The following is a 15246-nucleotide window of genomic DNA, read 5'->3' as shown; positions in this document are numbered from 1 at the left end:
AGCACCTCGCTTTTGCTGAGGCTGGCTTTGAACTCGCAATCCTCTTGCCTCAGCCTCCTAAGCCGCTAGAATCAATCTTGTATATTTTTAAAAAATCTTTTTCTCCATTATAATATCTTGACATCAGCCTTTCTGGCTGAAGAAAGACTGTCTCCATTCAGAATACCTCCTTCTTATAAATGACAAATGGCCCAGTTGGTAGCATACTTTTGGCTATGCACACTGAACAATCCAGAAGTGTGCCTCCTCTTTCTAGTTCATGTGCCCCCCAAAGCTACATATCTTTGCTTTACTCATCCCAGGGCCAGGTACCAGACAGAGACCTCCCCTAGAACCCAAAGTCCACTTGAAGTATTCAAACCAGCCAATCCTGGACTGCTCACCCAACCTTGCCTTTCCCTTAGGAACACCAATAAAGGTTCTAATTTAATGCTTTTCCCTGAGTCCTGTGTTCTGCCTTGGGATCACTCTGGTGACATTCCATGGTGGCCATGAATGGCAAACTTTCTGTCTCTCAGACCTGCAACTCTAATAAAATGTTTTCCTGAGACTTTTTTTATCTCCTTTTAGTGAGCTTTCTCGCTGCTGTGACATAAAGGACCCAACCAGCACAATTGTAAAGGAGAAAGGTTTATTTGAGGGCTCACAGTTTCAGAGGTCTCAGTCCACAGAAGACTGACTCCATTTCTCAGGGCTCAAGATGAGGCTAAACATCGTGGCCAAGTGTGTGGTGGAGAAAAACAGCTCACATCATGGTGATCAAGAAGCAGAGAGACTCCACTCGCCAGATACAAATATATACCCAAAGCCACACCCCAATTCCCACCTCCTCCAACCACCCCCTATCACTTCAGTTACCACTTAGTTAATCCCTATCAGGGGATTAATTCACTGATTGGGTTAAAAATCTCACAGCCCAATCATTTCTTCTCTGAACCCTCTGGTATTGTCTCACATGTGAGCTTTTGGGAGATACCTCACATCCAAACCATAACACTCCCCTATAGCCATGCCATAAAAGATACAATAAACACACACGCACACAAACACATACACTAACACACACTTTTATCATTCTTTCAATAAATTAGATCTTTAAAAAAGTTCAATAATGAATGTCATACAAAACAGTATTCTTTGTATGAATAGAAAAATTCAATAATTAGTAAACAAAAAAAATAATACCCAAGATTCAAAACATTCCTCCTAGCCCATGCATCTATAGCCAACTGGTTGTCTACAAAGGTTCTAAGAACACACATGGAGAGAAAAAATTCTTTGGTAAGTAGTGCTGGTGAATTCGGATATCCACATGCAGAAGAATGAAACTAAACCTTTATCTCTCACCAGTTTCAAAAAAATTAACTCACAATGGATTAAACAATAAAAAGTAAGACTTTATACTATGAAACTACTGAAAGGAAACATAGAAAACACACTTCAGGAAGTTGTAATACACAGGAAAACACACAGGAAGCATAAGAAAACTAGGTAAATGGGGTTACATCAAACTAAAAAGCTTTTTCACAGCAAAGGAAGCAACAGAGTGAAGAAATGACATACAGAACGGAAGAATATTTGCAAACTATACATCTGAACAAGGATTGAGTTCAAAAATATATAATCAACTCCAAAGAATCAATAGAAAAAAAAAACAATTAAAATGTTCTATAGGCCTAAATAGATGTTAGCCAGTTTTTCATTTCTGTGACAAAATTCCTGAGAAAAATGACTTACAGGAGGAAGGTTTATTCTGGCTCATGGTTTAAGAGGTTTCAGTCCATGGTCAGCTCTCTCCGTTAAGAAATAGTGTGGAGGAAAAGCATGGGAGAGCAATGTTGTTCACCTCGAGGAAGCCTGGGAAGAAAGGGAGAGACAGAGAAACCAGGAATTAGATAAAATCCCCAAGGGCACACTCCCAAGGACCCACTCCCTTCAGCAAGTGCCCACCTCCTGCAGTTTCCATCATTCCCAATCATATCAGATTTTGAATCCAGCAATGGACTGACCCAGGAGATCAGAGCCCTCATGATCACTTCTCCCAAAACCCCCACCTGGGAACATTGGAGACCAAAGCTTTAACACATGAGCCTTCAGGAAACATTCCAAAACCAAAACACAACAGTGAAAATTTCTCAAAAGAAAAAAGACAAAAGGTGCAAAGGAATACAAAAAAAAAAAAAATGCCAATCACTAATCATCAGGGAAACACAAATCAAAGGCATGAGATATCGCCTCACCCCAGTAAGAATGGCTATTATCAAAAAGACTGAGGTTACCAAGTTCTGGCAAGGATGTGGAGGAAAGGGAGCCCTTGCATGTTGTGGGTGGGAATGTGTAAATTAGGACCGCTATTATAGAAAACAGTGCAGAGTTTCCTCAAAAAAAAAAAATTAAAGTAAAATTACCACATGATCCATCCATCCCATTATGGCTATATATCCAAAGGAAATGAACTCAGATGTTGAAGAGACATGCCCCCATGTTCATGGCAGCACTATTCCCAGCAGCCAAACAGTGGAAACAATCTAAGCATCCACCAACTGACGACTGGATAAGGGAAATGCGCACATATTCCATTGTATACTATTCAACCATAAAAAGAATGAAATTCTGCCATTTCCAACAACAGGATGAAACCGGATATAATTTTGTCAAGTGAAATAAGCCAGGCACAGAAATACAAGTACTGCATGATCTCACTCATATCTGGAACTGAAAAAAAAAAAGTTAATCTCATACAAATAGAGACTAGAACTACTCGAACTAGAACTAGAATTACTAACTAGTAGTTACTAAAAGCAGAGGAGAAAAGAAGGCAGGAGAGATGGGGAAATGTGGAATAGTGGGTACCAAATTATGGTTACATAGAAGAAAGAATGTTTGGTGTGCTATAGCACAATGGGGTGGTTATAGATAACAATATTTCAAAATCTAGAAGAGAGGATTTTGAGAAGCCCTCAATAGAGTCTTGAATCTTGTACAAGATTAAATTGAGACTTTCGGGACAACATGGAGGAGGTGGGCTGTAGGATCCCAATTGCTTGAGAGACTGGAACAGCACACATCCTAGAAAATTCTTGGTACCCTAAGGGCAAGAGAAGCTTGGATCTCAGGATAGGTACAAGGCCAACATCTTGTCCTTAACCGCATTCCAACATGGGGCATTTTCTTAAATCTAAGAGTCTCAGCACCAGAAAGGCAGATCAGGAGAGAAGGGATGGCAATCACCAAAAATTAGAAGGAGGTGTTATTTATAAAATGAAATTATGATAATAATTAGATTTAGGGTGAGGCTATCTATGGGAGTGACTTTTTTACCACGCATTCTGGTGTGGTCTGAGATAACAAGGGATATAAAAGTGAGCCTTTTTCTATACTTTAGATTGCCTGCTCTGGCTCACATTTTACCTATGTAGGTGGGAAAGGGGCAGCCACACACACTCATGCACGCACAATGGGTCTTGGTGAGCCAGATGCATTCCACCGCGTCAGCAACCACACCAGCTCCTTCTAAGAGTCTGAGACAGAGGAACAGTCTATTTTTATGAGATAAGGAAGCTCTTTTGCTTCATTACTACTAGCATTCAGAAGAGGGGGAAATGGCTGGTGTTTTAGTCAGTTTTTTCACTGCTGTGACTTAAAGACCCGACCAGAACAATTACAGAGGAGGAAACGTTTACTTGAGGGCTGATAGTTTCAGAGGTCTCTATCCATAGACAGCAGGCTCCATTCCTTGGGGCTCCATTCCTTGGGGCTTGAGGTGAGGCAGGACATCATGGTGGAAGAGTGTGGCATTGGGAAGTAGTTCATTTGATGATCAACAAACAAGCAGAGAGAGAGAGAGACTCCATTCTCCAGATACAAAATATATGCCCTGTAGCCCCTCCCACAATGAACCACTTCCTCCAGCCACACCCACCTGCCTCCACTCACCACCCAGTTCATCCCATCAGGGATTAATTCAGTGATCAGGTTAAGGATATGATCCAATCGTTTCTCCTCCAAACCTTCTTGCATTGTCTCACACGTGAACTTTTGGGGGACACCACATCTAAACCATAACAGCTGGAGATTGAAGTACACAGTCCATTTAATTTATGGAATTGCTCTTGATGTGAATTTGTCAATTTGGATTTGTTTTCTTCATTATACTTGTGGAGTTGTGTCAGGAATATCATGAAAGTGGTGTCATTTCTATGTCAGTGAATCATGACATAGAAGACACATGATGTAAGATTGTCTCATTATTAGTGATATTAAATTTGATCTGTTGGTCAAGAGTTGTATCCACCATGATTCTCAACTCTAAAGTTGATAGATTTCCTCTATAATTAGTAAATAATTGGTGTGGAGATATTTTGAAACTGTGTAAGTATCCTATTCCTTATCAAGCTTCTACTCACATCTTATCAACATCTATGATTCTTGTCTGAATCAATTATTACTGTGATGGAGACAAATTTCTAATTTTTAACTCTAATATTCTTCCTACATTTCATATGACATTCTATTTTCACATCTCCCTATGAACTTACCTATTTGTCATGTCTATTTATTTATTGTCAACATTAACGCCTGGATTCTTACTCAGTGAGACAGAATTTTTTAAAAATTTTTTTGGTTGTTGTTGGACCTCTATTTTATTTATTTATATGTGGTATTGAGAATCAAACCCAGTGCCTCACACATGCTAGGCAAGTGCTCTACCACTGAGCTACAACCCACAGAATCTGTGTTGACCATTATTTGTGGTTTTGCTCTTGTGGAAGCCCCTTTATTCTGGAATTTTTTCTTTCTTCCTTTCACATTACATTCTAGGCTCATTTTGTACTCTTCCTGTTCCTATTGTAAAATACAAAATTACTCAAGGAACACTGTTAGTGAGGAATGGTATTTAGAAATCAGGATACAGTTGTCATAATGTTCATTTCTAATGAAGGGTCATCATTTGTAATATCTTCAGAGAACAGAGCTTGGAAATATATAGGTGGATGTGGATATAAAGAATACATATCTGTTTCTCATTGTATAGCTGCATTTATATTTATTTTATAGAAAATTATGAATAACTGCTGATAAATTTAATTTTAATATGAAGCCATAAGGGTTATTCTAATCTTCTCATTTTCCATATTTCTAATTCTCTTTTCCAAAAATAAAAATACTGACTCAACTTCAGTCAAGGGTGGTGGTGCATGCCTATAATCCCAGCAACATGGGAGGCTTAGGCAGTAAGACTGCAAGTTCAAGTCAGCCTTAGGACCTTAGGGAGATCCTCAGCAAATCATCAAGACCCTGTGTCAAAATAAAAAACAACATAAAAGGAAAGAACTGGGGATGTAGCTCAGTGGTAAAGTGTCCCTAGGTTCAATCCCCAGAACAAAAAGAAGAAAGGCGCCATGGCTCACGCCTATAATCCCAGCAGCTGAGGCAGCTGAGGCAGGAGGATTGCAAGTTCAAAGCCAACCTCAGCAAAAGCGAGATGCTAAGCAACTCAGCAAGACCATATCTCTAAATAAAATGCAAAATAGGGCTGGAGATGTGGCTCAGTGGTCATGTGCCCCTGAGTTCAATCCCCGGTACCAAAAAAAAAAAAAGAAGAAGAAGAAGAAGAAGGGAAAGGGGGGTGGGGAAAGGAGAAGAGAAGGAGAAAAAGAAAAGAAACCTGACTCTCAATACTATCAATGTATTTATTCACTTGTTCAATCACACTATGCACAGAAATTAGGTTAAAATATTCAAATCTGCCAACTGTGAACAATCCTATTCAATAGACTACAATATTGATTTTGAGTTCTTTTTGTGTTTAGATTAACTCTACATAGCCACAGCACTGTGTTCATGTGGTTACATTTTCATTTGAACAAAATGGAGGTCATAAGTCTTCAACTCTATTCCAGTTTATGGTTTCTCTTCCAAGATTGTTTACTTAATCATATAGATGTCACATACAACTTTAATATATCTTCAAAACTCAAACCATGCAAAAACAAACCATAGACCAGTCACTCACATCTCTATCCCTCACACCCTAGTCTTATAGATCATCTATCATATTATTCTTTGGTTATTATCCCTACTCTTTTTTTGTCTTTTTGCACAGTTACTATTATTCAGTATCAGAAAAGTCCAGAGGTCCACAGTGGCAGATGGCACGTGCCTGGACAAGGCATACATAGGGCAGGGGTTATGCTAAGACAACAATAAACAATATAAAACATTACTTTTTGTGAACAATTATCACAAAAGCAATTAGTATTTCAGCCACTCTCTGACAACTATGAACATGGTAACTCATAATAATATCAGTGAAAAACAGATTGAGTTTATCAATGTTGGACGTTAGGAAGATTTGTTGGTCTAGGAGATCAGGCTAAATTAACTTAGGACAAACTTATAACTGTAGAGTCCTTTGTGATCATGATTACTGGGCACTCCCACAGAACAACCCTTCTTGATAGTCTCCAGCTTTGCTTACTTTTGGTAGGACTTATGCAAGTGTACATTTTAAGTTACAGTTTTAAAAAAATTGTTTTTCCTTTTAAATGTCCAGGTAGGACTGTGCTTAGGCTATACTTTCCTGCAGGTATTTAAGACCAAGTTGGTCAAAAGCTACCTTGTTCCTGTCTACTCGTAACAGTTAGTTGAACAGTATGAAATGACCTTCTTTATCCATTTTGATTAACTGTAGCTTGAAGTCTACTTTATTTGATATGAGGATGGAAACCCCTGCTTGCTTCTGCAGTCCATGTGAGTGACATGATTTTTTCCAACCTGTAACTTTCAGTCTGTTGATGTCTTTTCCTATGAGATGAGTCTCTTGGAGGCAGCATATTGTTGGTTTTATTGTTGTTGTTGTTGTGGCTGTTGTTTTTTTATCCAATCTGCTAGTTTATGTCTTTTGGTTGGTGAGTTTAGGCCATTAACATTCAGGGTTATTATTGAGACATAATTTGTATTCCCAGTCATTTTTGTTTATTTTGGGTATCTAACTTGACTTAGTTTCTCCTTTGATTAGTTTTTTTCTTTAGTGTAATACCTCCCTCTGCTGATTTTCATTGTTGTTTTTCATTTCCTCTTCATGGAATATTTTGCTGAGAATGTTCTGTAGTGAGGGCTTTCTAGTTGTAAATTCTTTTAATTTTGTTTATCATGGAAGGTTTTTATTTCATCATCAAATCTAAAGCTTAATTTTTCTGGATATAAGATTCTTGGTTGGCATCCATTTTCTTTCAGAGCTTGGTTTGTGGTGTTCCAGGATCTTCTAGTTTTCAGGGTCTGGGTTGAAAAATCTCCTCACATAACCTAATTAGTTTCCCCCATATATAATCTGATTCCTCTCTCTTGTGGCTTTTAAAATTCTTTCATTATTCTATATGCTAGGCTTTTTCATTATAATGTGCCTTGGTGGAAATCTGTTGTGATTTTGTACATTTGGTGTCTTGTAAGCCTCTTGTATTGGTTTTCTAATTCATTCTTCATATTTGGGAAATTTTCTGATATTATTTTGTTGAATAGATTGTTCATTCCTTTGGTTTGGAACTCTATGCCTTCCTCGATCCCAATAACTCTTAAATTTGATCTTTTTATGCTTTCCCATATTTCTTGAAAGTTCTGCACATGGTTTCTTACCATCTTCACTATGTGGTCTACATTCTTTTCAAGATTATATATTTTGTCTTCATTGTCTGAGGTCCTGTCTTCCAAGTGGTCTAATCTGTCAGTGTTGCTTTCCATTGAACTTTTAATTTGGTTTATTGTTTCTTTCATTTCAAGAATTTCTGTTTGTTTGGGTTTTTTTAGAACCTCTAAGTCCCTATTGAAGTAATCTCTTATTTCCTGTATTTAACCCCTATCTATCACCATGCACAAACTCAACTCAAAGTGGATCAAAAACCTAGGAATTAAACCAGAGACCCTGCATCTAATAGAAAAAAAAGTAGGCCCAAATCTCCATCATGTCAGATTAGGCCCAACTTTCTTAATAAGACTCCTATATAGCACAAGAATTAAAATCACAAACCAATAAATGAGATGGATTCAAACTAAAAAGCTTCTTCTCAGCAAAAGAAACAATTGGTTTGGTGAATATAGAGCCTACATTTTGGGAGAAAATTTTTACTGCATGCACATCAGATAGAGTACTAATGTCTAGGATAAATAAAGAACTCAGAAATCTTAATACCAAAAAAACAAATAACTAATCAATAAATGGGCCAAGGAACTGCACAGACACTTCTCAGAAGATGGTATATAATCAATTAACAAATATATGAAAAAGTGTTCAATTGTAATATGTTCTGCTGTCATGTTACACATCTCCATAAGTAGAGAAATTCAAATCAAAACTATTCTAAGATTTCATTTCACTCCTATCAGAATAGCAACTATTAAGAATAAAAACAACAACAAGTGTTGGAGCGGATGCGGGGAAAAAGGTACACTCATACACTGCGGGGGACTGTAAACTGGTGCAGCCAATACGGAAAGCAGTATGGAGAATCCTTGGAAAACTTAGAATGGAACCATCATTTGACCTAACTATCCCACTTCTTGGTCTATAGTCAAAGGACTTTCAAATAGCATATTACAGGGACACAGCCACATCAATGTTTGCAGCAGCATAATTCACAATAGCTAAACTGTGGAACTAACCTAGATGCCCTTCAGTAGATGAATGGATAAAGAAAATGTGGTATATATACACAGTGGAATATTGCTCAGCATTAAAAAAGAATAAAATCATGGCATTTGCAGGTAAATGGATGGAGTTGGAGAATATAATGCTATGTGAAATCAGCCAATCCCCAAAAAACAAATGCCAAATGTTTCTCTGATATAAGGATGTTGATTCATGATGGGGTTTGAGGGGAGGCATTGGAGGATTAGACAAACACTAGATAGGGCAAAGGGGTGGGAGGGGAAATGAGGGAAAATGGAAGTAGAAAAGACTTATCCTAAGTACACGTATGAAGACACAGATGATGTGGTTCTACTTTGTGTAAAACCAGAGATATGAAAAATTGTGCACTATTTATGTAGTATGAATTGTAATGTGTTCTGCTGTTGTGTATAAGAAATTAGAATTAAAAAAAGAGTCAGCTGAGATTCCTCAGAGCTCACTCTTGGGGACATATGTAAAACCTCTTGGCTTTTTTAGCTTTCCTCTAACAGTTGTGCCATCTGCCAGAATGGGTCAGTCTCACAGACTATACATGACTTCTCTTGGAAGCATCAGAAATATTTACATCTCCAATGACCCTCCTCTTTGCAGAAAGTGCACTGGTTGGCTTTCTGTTCTCTAGGGTCCTCTCTATCTCTCTGACTGGCAGATTGGGTGACTCACCAGAGTTGCAAGGCCCAAAGGGTGGTTCTATCACTCTCTGGGTCCTGGCTGACCTTAGAGGGCAAGGGCCAAAATATTGGCTGCATTTTACTTGGCCATTTTACTTCCTTGACTTTGGCGTTAAAGTTTTTGGTTTTAAACAACAAGCAGGCCAGTTTCACCAATATTAAAGTGGGAGTAACAGGTTGTAACTCAATATCTATAATTTTCAGATACCTCTTTCATTTAACTGGGGTCACTATTAGTACTGTAAGTCAACATTATATCCTATTTGTCCATTAGGTGATGATTTATTATCTCAAATTAACTCAGGGTTTGTTTTTTTTTTTAATGAGAAGCAATACCTCTGCAAAACATTAATAGCCAACAGTTACAAAGTTTAAAAGGAAAATACAAAATGAAATTAATAGAGCAAAACATTCAGTTTCTGTAACAGCTATAGCCAAGTAAAATTATTTTTATAAACTTAAACCTTTGCTTAGTTATGTTTTATACCCTGTTTGAGATCACAGTAATGTTTACAACAAAATTCAATCATTTGAACACAACTCTAAATGAGCTCAAGTATAACTATTTTGTAGCCATTCTAACATGGAGTAAGGTGGGAGGCAGAGCCTTATCTTAGGTAAGTTGAGGCTCTTGACAAATAACACAATAAAACATAGCATCTAAAACATGAATCAAACAAAGGCCAAGAGGGATTTTAACTTTCTTTTTGTGGATAAAGTGGCAAAATGTTTTCATATTTTACAACCACCTTTAAACAGATCATACTCTCCTTATTACCTTCCAAAAATACATTTAAATTCTTATTCCAGATTTCATTTATAGATTGGAAAAATAACATAAAATTTTATATATAGCTTATTGATAACAAATTACTTTATCTAGATATAAAACATCAAATTACATGAATTAATACCAACCAAATTTGTTATTTCTATACAAATCCAAGACTATTGCTAAAGATAATTTTAGTACAGAGAACACCAGCTTGGTAGGGTACTCTCCTAAGCTTTACATTTAACTAAGTTTAACTTTTAAGTACAATTTAGAACCCATAGCATTCATAAGTACTATTTTAGAATTTAAATTTAAGAAAGGATCTAAAACTAAAAAATAAATAAAGGGAAGTTATAAGTATGGAAATATATTTTAGTATGGAAAATTAGAAGGTAAAAGAAATGTTTCTGGATGAGAAAGTAGTTTGGTAAAGTAATATTCTTGTGCTAAAGTCCAAGATGAAAATGAGGACAAAATTAAGGACATAACAAGTTGCGAATGTCTTAAGTAAGTCACAGAAGGTTTTCAGAACCTAAATCTCATATAAATTTTGTGTTTGTGATTAATTTGGCTATAATTGGCACAGCCAGTCAAAACTATTTGAACTTTAATGTACTGATATAAAGCAAAGTCTGAAACACTGATATGCTCTTATCTATCAAGATAATTTTATTTTATTTTTTAGGTTTTATTATTTAGGGAAAATAAGTCTTAAATGGATTAGGGTTTGTACCTGCTTTAAAGTCTTAAGTGATTATTTTGTAACTGGTTAAATAAACAACCCATTTTAAGTTATAACAATATAGTTGACACCCTAAAGATACGTGACTTGACACACACACACACCCACACACACACACACAAACACACACACACACACACATATATATATATATATATATATATATATATATATATATATATATGAGAACTGCATCCCTCTATAAGCCTTATCTAAGTGTTATGTAAAAGTTTATAAAATGAAAGTTTACGTAAGTTTACCAGCAAGATAACCAATAAGTGTTCTCTTTTATACATGATATCTGACATGGAAGGGCCACACTATCATTTGAAGACCTGTCATATATCTGTTTGCTTTGTCTAAATCCATTTCTGATCTATGAAAAAATACTTTTAGACCTTGCACATCACTGAGCACCATTTATTACTGGCTGGAGAAAGTTTTCAGAATAAAGCTCACTGAGGAGGTATTCACATCTGGTCAGGCATTCTTCCTGAGAAGAGGAGACTGAATCCAGATTTCAGGTAGATGAAGGCAGCTACAGCTCACAAAATAGAATGTCAAAAAGGAGAGTGCTACATGGGAGAAAGCCTGCAGTCAGAGTCTTCCTGGGAACTGATCAGTCCACATGTTAGCACGCTCCCCAGTGACCACCAGAAATGACCAGGTTAAACAATACCTTGAGGTCATGCATTGCCTCTGTGTAAGACTTTTTTTTTTTTTTTTAATTAGGGATTGAACCCAGGGGTGTTCAACCACTGAGCCACATTCCCAGCCCTTCATTCATTCATTCATTCATTTTGAGACAGGGCCTCGCTAAGTTGCTTAGGGCCTCCCTAAGTTGCTGAGGCTGGCTTTGAACTTGCAATCCTTCTGTCTCAGCCTTCCGACACACTGGGATTACAGTTGTGCACCATCATACCTGGTCACCTTTACCTTTTTGATTCAACTCTTAATATTTAAATATATCTCAAGATAAGTTTTCCAATTGGCTTGAAAAAAGTGACTGACAGTTTGATCATTATCTTTTTGACTCCTGTGACTCTCTGTGGGTTCTGATATTTGGAAGAAAATTAATTGTATTTTATTAAGTTCTATAACCCCCCCCCACCCACCAAATGGAATTGGCTTACCTTGTGCAGCAGAGGAAGATGCCATACATTTTACTGCCCTGGACACTATCTTATACTTGCAATTTTCATTTATAGATTGGAAAATATAGCCGGTGAGCACTAAAAATATTTGTTCCTTCAGTATCCCTGAAGTCGTTTATTTATTAAATTGTAAATAATTTATTGATATAGGGAAGTGAACCAAACAAGTAGTTCAAACTTTTGAATATTTCAATGCACTGTATTGGGTATCAGGTCAGCAAAAAATAACCCAATCATGTGTTTTCCCTACTTCAGACTTCTATCCAAGTTCCACTGCAGAAGAAAAGAAAGAATATTCTGTTGCAACCTCAGAAATGTCCACCAGTCAGAGAAGATTGAAAGAAACTCTGGAATATCAATACTTGGATCCAAAGACAGAACAGTTCCATGAATGCACAGAATTATTTGTACATTTTGGTGTGCACAGTTTGTTGAAACATAGAAAGAGGGTGTCTTTGTTTTGTTCCTGCTCTTAGAGGTTCCTACTCTTAGTGTTGAACTTTTCACCACTGAGTAAAATGGTACCTGTAGGATTGCCATATATGGCCTTATGTTGAGGTAGTTTCTTTTGTGTCTAATTTATTGAGAGCTTTTTAATTTATAAAAGGATGTTGAGTTTTTTCAAGTTATTCTCTTGCATATGCTGAAATGATCATGTAGTTTTGTCCTTCACTCTGTCAATGAAATATATCACATTTACGGATGTGCTTGCATCAAACCACCATGTATTCCAGGAATAAATTCTAGTTGATCATGTTGAATGATCCTTCTACTATATTATTGAACTTGGTTTGCTAGTATTATATTAAGGGTTTTGGCACCTCTGTTTGTCAGGGATATTAGCCTCCATCTTCCTTGTCTTGTAGGATTCTTCTCTGGCTTTAGTATCAGTGCAATACTGGTCTTATAAAAATGGGTTTAGTATTTTCTCTTCAATTTTTTTTTGAAAAGTTGGAGAAGGACTAGGATTAGTTCTTTAAACGCTTCGTAAACCTTTTCAGTGATGAAATTATTTTATCATTATATAATGACCTTGTTTATTTCGTTGAATAACTTTTGACTTAAAATTTCTTTTATTTGATATAAGTTGCTCTCTTTGTTGCTCTCTTTGTTTGCATTTGCATGGAATATCCCCATAGATCAAAAGTGACTATCCCTTCATGATTAAGGACTTACTACTGCCATTTTGTTAATTGTTTTCTGATTGTTTTGTAGGTTCTTTGTTCCTTTCTTCCTCTCTTGATAACTTCCTCTGTGACTAGGTGCCTTTCTCCAGTTAAATGTTGATTAGTTACTTTTTATTTTTTTGTATACTCTATAGGATTGAAGAAAACATCGTATAACAAGCTCTCTTAAGCTGGTGACAACTTGATTCACTGAAAGACAGAACGAACGAACAAACAAAAGAAACTACACTTTTAGCCACTCCCTTCATTTTGGGTGTTTTTGGTTTCTTGATTTATGTCTTATGGTATTAAGAGTCCCTTAACAAATATTATTTTCATATTTTTACATTTTAACTTTCATACTAAAGATATAAATCATTTCTGCATCACAGCATTAAAGTAATATGAATTTATCTGTGTATTTACTTCTACCAATAAGATTTATACTCTCGTATGTTTTCATTCTTTGACTTCAGCTTGATGAACTCTTTTAGTATCTCTTGTAAGTCAGATCTAGTGTGACAATCTCCCTCAGCTTTTGTTTGTCTGGGAAAGTCTGTCTGTGACGTCGGAGGAAACAGCTTTGCCATCAGTCGTCTTGGTCTTCATCATCTTAGTTGCCAGTTTTAGTCTTTCAGTGCATTAAAGGTATCATCACAGATGTACTCTCCAGTATCAGGTTGTATAATTTAATATGTGTTCATAAACTCTGTCCTGTGGACTATCACATATAGGTGCTTTAGTGACATCACTGTGAGCAAAATGGCTGACAAGAACAACTTAGAGGAGAAAAAAAATCATTTTGGCTCATGGTTTCAGAGGTCTCAGTATATAAATGGCTGACTCCATTGCTCAGGGCCCAAGGTGAGGCAGCACATCATGGCAGAAGGGTGTGGCAGAGGGAAACTGTTTCTTTCGTGGCAGCAAGGAAGCATAGGAGATGGGGAAGGACACCAGAAAGATGCTCCCTTCCAGAGCACACTTCCAGTCAGCCACCTGCTCCAGTCATGCCACCGGCTTACAGTCACCCCCCAGTCAGTCTGTGCAGATGAGCTTGGACTGCATAGTCAGCGCTCTCCATCCAACCATTTTACCCCTGAATATTCCCACATGAACAGGAGCTTTGGGGAAACATTTCATAACCAAACCACAACAAGAGGATCTACATTTTACTTATTTTATTGTTCTCTTGGCCTCTCTTATACTAAAGATGATTTATTAATGTCCTCGATTACTAGTATGTTTCTTTTAATTCTCTTTTTCTCTCCGTATCTTATATCATTGGTTTCTATTCACGAGGATGGTTGTTTTGTTGTTTGATACACTACTACTTGGTATCACATATCCATTGTAAACTGTGGCTTTCAGCAATAAATGTATATTTCCTAGTCATATATAAGGGTTTAGGGTTTAAATCCAAACCCTCTTTCTTTTTGTTCCATTTGCATATCCTGTCTTTCTCCTTCCATTTATTTTGATCTATCTGAATTTCCTTGTTTGACGCCTATCTCTTGCATAAAAGTTAAAGAGGCATTTTGCTTTTTGAAAATTCTTTAATTCCAATAGTCAGGTTAAGCCCATTCACATTTATTTATGACTGATCTTTTGCTTTCAGCTTTTTCATATTAGAATTATTGTTTTTCTTCAGTGATGCAGTATTATTTGTTTTATTGCTTATTACTGTATTTTATTTTAAATTTACCACCTTTTTATAAGGTTCCCAGTGTCATATCTTCTTACTTGACCTTATGTCATCGTAAGCTGTTTTGTTTTCAATGCTGGGGATCAAACTCAGGGCTTTATGCATGTGCAAGCATCATCTGTAAGTTTTCCTACCTTCTATATAAACTACTTTGTCTTATTGTATTTGGGGGGGCATGGTTTTTACCTCTTCTGGTGTTATTTTCTAAAAAAATTGTTGGATCTTATTTTCTCTTACATATCTTGCAATGTGCTCTTTCTTGTTGAGACTTATGTTCCTTTTCCTTCTGTTTCTTTCTTAACTTAAACCAACTTTCATTTTATTTTTTAAAATTTTATTTAGTTTTTAAT

Source organism: Marmota monax, unplaced genomic scaffold (genome assembly GCF_021218885.2).
Source record: "Marmota monax isolate L192 unplaced genomic scaffold, Marmota_monax_Labrador192_F-V1.1 WCK01_AAM20220418_F8-fsc00077, whole genome shotgun sequence".
NCBI classification, from domain to species: Eukaryota; Metazoa; Chordata; class Mammalia; order Rodentia; family Sciuridae; genus Marmota; species Marmota monax.
The sequence above is the reverse complement of the archived record's forward strand: the minus strand, read 5'-3'. Positions refer to the sequence as shown.